The sequence below is a fragment of the Ranitomeya variabilis genome, chromosome 5, assembly GCF_051348905.1.
Source record: "Ranitomeya variabilis isolate aRanVar5 chromosome 5, aRanVar5.hap1, whole genome shotgun sequence".
Lineage (NCBI taxonomy): Eukaryota > Metazoa > Chordata > Amphibia > Anura > Dendrobatidae > Ranitomeya > Ranitomeya variabilis.
Window position 1 is genome coordinate 127,810,530 of NC_135236.1, and position 5,942 is coordinate 127,816,471.

Consider the following 5,942-nt stretch of genomic DNA (forward strand, 5'->3'; position numbering starts at 1 on the left):
TATAGGGCAATCTTACCTTGATGGCTACACAGCTCCTGCTCCCTCTGTCTTCTGTGTCAGGTGACGGCGCATACATGATGATGTGATCGCATATGTGCCGCCCGACATGTTCCGGACGCTGGAGGCAGAGGCGCGCTGCTGGGGAGCAACTGTGAGGTAAGTATGCAAAACTTTTTTGTTTTCTGTACAAAATTAAATGGGTGAGGGGAGGAGGAGGAAGAGGGACTGCACATGATGATGTTGGGAGGGGGGTTAAAGGGAGACTGCAAAGGATGACATGGGGTAAAGGGGACTGCACATGATGATGTGAGGAGGGAGTTAAAGGGGACTGCACATGAAGTGGGGGTTAACCCCTTTCTGCCAGCTGACGGGATAGTACGTCAGCTGGCAGACTCCCCCAGCTTTGAGGTGGGCCCCGGCGGTGAGCCCACCTCAAAGCCGCAACATGTCAGCTGTTATCAACAGCTGACATGTGGCTGCAATGGGCGCGAGCAGAATCGCGATCCGCCCGCACCCATTAACTAGTTAAATGCTGCTGTCAAGCTCTGACAGCTGCATTTAACAAGCGCCGCCAGCCGCGCGACCAGAAGCGCTCGCATTGCTGACCCTCGTCACATGATCGGGGGTCAGCGGTGCATTGCCATAACAACCTGAGGTCTCCTTGAGACCTCTATGGTTGTTGATGGCAGATTGCTGTGAGCGCCACCATGTGGTCTGCTCTCAAAGCAATGCTGCATTTCTGCTACATAGAGGTGATCTGTGCTTCACCTCTATGTAGCAGAGGCGATCGTGTAGTGCATGCTTCTAGCCTCCTACGGAGGCTATTGAAGCATGCCAAAAAAAAAGTTTAAAAATATTTAAAAAAATAATAAAAAAAAATATATATATATATATATATATAGATATAAAAGTTCAAATCACCCCCCTTTCGCCCCAATCAAAATAAAACAATAAAAAAATCAAACCTACACATATTTGGTATCGCCGTGTTCAGAATCACCCGATCTATCAATTAAAAAAAAGGGATTAACCTAATTAGGTTAATTAATTAGCATTTAGTGAACCTAGCAAAAAAGCCAAACAAAAAACAAGTGTGGTATTGCACTTTTTTTGCAATTGCATCGCACTTGGAATTTTTTTCCTGTTTTCTGTTACACAACATGGTAAAACCAATCATGTCTTTCAAAAGTACAACTCGTCCCGCAAAAAATAAGCCCTCACATGGACATGTTGACTGAAAAACAAAAAACTTATGGCTCTGGAAAGAAGGAATATCATTGCTAAATGAATTGCCGCATAGTAGCATTATTTTCATACAAAAGACATCTGTTTAAAAATAATGGAACGGTCTCACCCAGGTGTCATGCTCAGTAAACCTTCCTGGTCTCGAGGACAGCTCCAAACAGTTCCTCTGTTGATCCACAGATGGGGGATGGGCGTGCACCAAAACCCACGGCTTTCAAACCCACCATTTGGATCCTCAGTTTAAGAATATTGTTAACCCCATGGCCCCCCAACGCGTTTCATTTCTCAAAAAATCATCAGGGGAGGGATACGTAAATAAATAAATAAACTGCCAACTCGGGGAGAAAAGGTGTTTTCCTCACAGGGAATAAACAACCTTCTTGTTCAGCTTCATCTTGCGGTCTGTCGCCGCTCTTGTCTCGGTTATAGTAATTTACCCGTTCAGGGCAACTCCCTATAACCCCTAAACATAAAAGAACCCACCTATTCATTTCCGGAGTAAAAAGTCCGTGGTATACTCCACGTGCGTTTCATCTGAAAGACGCTCAAGAGGATCCACCCCTAGCTGCAGCGTCATCAATACGCCCACTTCCTGCGTCATCCTCAAACGCCGTTCGGCCTGTATGAGTCTGCGTTCCAGACGGCCAATATGTGCATCACTTCCGGTGTACGAAACCGGGGGTAACCATTGCTACTCTTCCCACTGCAACTTAGATATCCCGGAACTTAGTCTAAGCACATTTTTGGCCCATCCTGGTAACTCCTCCCGGAGCTTCACCATACAGGTTTTATGGCCGATATAATGAAAGATAGGTGCGGTAAATTCTAAATTTCATAAATTGAACTGAAATATGTTTCATAAATTGTAGGACAAAGGGAGTGGTGTATAAGGCTGATTGCATTTGTGGTTTAGAATATGTGGGAAAGACGATCAGAGAATTACATAGAAGAGTAGGTGAACATCTTAGAGATATTGAACTCAAGAGAGACACTCCGCTATCTAGACACATTAACACTGTCCACAATGGAAATTACTCCCATTTGAGATTCATGGGCATTGATAAAGTTGAAAAGCCAAGAAGGGGGGAGATTGGGACCAGAGGGTGCTACAATGTGAAGCAAGGTGGATACATCGCCTGAGGACACAGACACCGACAGGCCTTAATGAGACCTTTACCTTCAGCTGCTTTTTGTAAACATCCCGAGATAGGGAGATACAGGGTCTAGCCGCCGTGGAGTGGGGGCGCCACTATTGTCGTGTTTTATAGGGTGCCAACCTCCACTGTTCAGGCAGGGTAAAGTGCAGTTAAGAGGTATATTTTGTTGGGGGTCCCTATCATTTATGATATAGTTTCTTTTCACACAAGTGGAGTGTTTACCTCTATGTATCTGTACTCTAGTTGTTATAATGTAGTCATCTTTTCTATATTTCATCACCATGAGAGTAGGGTGTTATAGGGTTAGTCTAGAGACAGCCGCCGTGGAGTGGGGGCGCCATCTCGTCTGTGTAGGGTGCCAACCCCCACAGCTAGGTAGGGTACAGATAGAGAAGAGTAGGGCGTTTTTTTAGTATGTGCACCCCTCTTCACTTTTCTTTTTTCCAGATCCATGTTTACCGTGTCTAATGTGTCTAAACTGGAATGAGTACATGCCTCAATTTTTTCTCCTCCCTCAATGTTTGAGGTTGTAGGACAATTATATGAAATTTGAGTTAAAACCGAATCTGAAACATATTTCAGTTCAATTTATGAAATTTAGAATTTACCGCACCTATCTTTCATTATATCGGCCATAAAACCTGTATGGTGAAGCTCCGGGAGGAGTTACCAGGATGGGCCAAAAATGTGCTTAGACTAAGTTCCGGGATATCTAAGTTGCAGTGGAAAGAGTAGCAATGGTTACCCCCGGTTTCGTACACCGGAAGTGATGCACATATTGGCCGTCTGGAACGCAGACTCATACAGGCCGAACGGCGTTTGAGGATGACGCAGGAAGTGGGCGTATTGATGACGCTGCAGCTAGGGGTGGATCCTCTTGAGCGTCTTTCAGATGAAACGCACGTGGAGTATACCACGGACTTTTTACTCCGGAAATGAATAGGTGGGTTCTTTTATGTTTAGGGGTTATAGGGAGTTGCCCTGAACGGGTAAATTACTATAAATAACCGAGACAAGAGCGGCGACAGACCGCAAGATGAAGCTGAACAAGAAGGTTGTTTATTCCCTGTGAGGAAAACACCTTTTCTCCCCGAGTTGGCAGTTTATTTATTTATTTACGTATCCCTCCCCTGATGATTTTTTGAGAAATGAAACGCGTTGGGAGGCCATGGGGTTAACAATATTCTTAAACTGAGGATCCAAATGGTGGGTTTGAAAGCCGTGGGTTTTGGTGCACGCCCATCCCCCATCTGTGGATCAACAGAGGAACTGTTTGGAGCTGTCCTCGAGACCAGGAAGGTTTACTGAGCATGACACCTGGGTGAGACCGTTCCATTATTTTTAAACAGATGTCTTTTGTAAGAAAATAATGCTACTATGCGGCAATTCATTTAGCAATGATATTCTTTTGTGTTTAGATTTGGTATAAAAAATTATTCACTTGGTGCCAAACGACATTTGTATACTACTAGGAACGATCTGGTATTTATATATGGTATAGTGAGTAACCGCGTGGTGATAAAGAGCATTATTAGGATATTGCTTTAAATTATATGAGGTCATTGGCTGAGAGGCTGAGAGATTGAGAGTACTCATTTAAGCAATATCACTGCCCAGATATATCTACAAATATTGGGCTTATTGTGTGTTTGTCACATTAGTGTTTGTTGTTGTTCTTGTCTTAATTGGTTTAAATAATATAATTAAAAGTTACTTTTTAGTCCAATTTAATACCATTACTACCTTGCTGGCATACACATTTTTTTGGATTGGTAGAGTTTTTCTGAGATCTCTGGAAAGAAGGGGAGCGAAAAACGAAAACGAAAAAAGGTCCGGGAGTTAAGGGGTTAAAGAGGGACTGCAAAGGATGACATGGGGTAAAGGGGACTGCACAGGATGATGTGGGAGGGTTAAAGGGGGACTGTACATGATGATGTGGGGGGGTTAAAGTGGGACTGCACATGATGTGGGAAGGGGTTAAAGAGGGACTGCATATGAAGTGGGGGGTTAAAAGGAAGTACAATGGATGACATGGGGTAAAGGGGACTGCACATGATGATGTGGGGGGTTAAAGGGGGACTGCACACGATGATGTGGGAGGGGGGTTAAAGGGGGACTGCGCATGATGATGAAAAAAAGCAAAGATGAAGTATTTCAGCTAGAGACGTCACTGGTGAGTCGGTGTGTTACCTGTACACTGACACTATACACTGTATACTCTGTAAAGAGCTCCTGTGTATAATGTCACCAGTGATCACTATATTATCTGTACATTGACACTGTATACAGAGGTCCTGTGTATAATGTTACTGGTGATCACTGTATTACCTGTACACTATATACAGAGCTCCTGTGTATAATGTCACTAGTGATCACTGTATTACCTGTGCACTGACGCTGTATACTATTTACAGCGCTTCTGTGTATAATGTCACTTAGTATTGTGCTTTGTTTTGTTTTTTTATTAATGATCAGTATTGTAGTATTCAGTCACTATGTGGTGGTAATATGTGGTCTGGTCATGGTGTGGTGGTATTTGTTCCTTGTATGTGGTATTATTTGGTCACCATGTGGTGGTAATATGTGGCCTGGTCATGGTGTGAAGGCATTTGTCCCTTTTATGTGGTATTATAGGTCACTATATGGTGGTAATATGTGGTCTGGTCATGGTGTGACGGTATTTGTCCCATGTATGTTGTATTAATGGTCATTTAAAAAAATGTATGTGACTCATTCTCTTAAAGAAAAATACATAAAAATATATTTGGTAAACATATAACCCCAGCCCATTCTCCTACACATAGGGTGGGCAACACTCCATCAAATATATAAACATACTGACCATTTGGCCATTAACCCAAATTAAATCAAGAAGTGTCATTTATTTTTTCATTAAAAAAACCTTTATTTACATGTTTTTAAAAATACACACAACAATAATATAGTGCCTCCAAGCCAATGACTATCTAGCACTTCCATGATCAGTGATGATGCAGTGCACCGTGAAATTCAGTAGTGGATTGATTGGGGTTATTTTTCCCTAGCAAGCCGTTCAGTATAGTCTATGATCGGCGTGGTTGCGATGTATCAAGGATTTGGGGAGTAGATTCGCCTGTGCATTGGAGTTGCCACGTATTAGCACGATTCTGTTATAATTGGTATACATTTGCTCTGCATATATAATGCACTCCCAATGTCTTTGGTCTGCTCCTCATGACAGACAGTTTTTTTCAAGTAGTCACTTTTAGGAATACAGATCATTTTATGAATAATTCATGAATAATATTTATATTAGGTGAATACCACCAATATTGTTAATAAGTATTATGAAATGACTGTAGGAGCAGTAAAGAATTATTCGGTCCCAATTCTTTTTGTTTGATATTTATATGCATACAGCTCAGCTGACCTTTAAGAGATAATAGTCATTGGTTTGGAGGCACTATTTTATTGTTGTGTATATTTTTAAAAACATGTAAATAAAGGTTAATTTTTTAACGAAAAAATAAATGACACTTCTTGATTTAATTTGGTTTAATG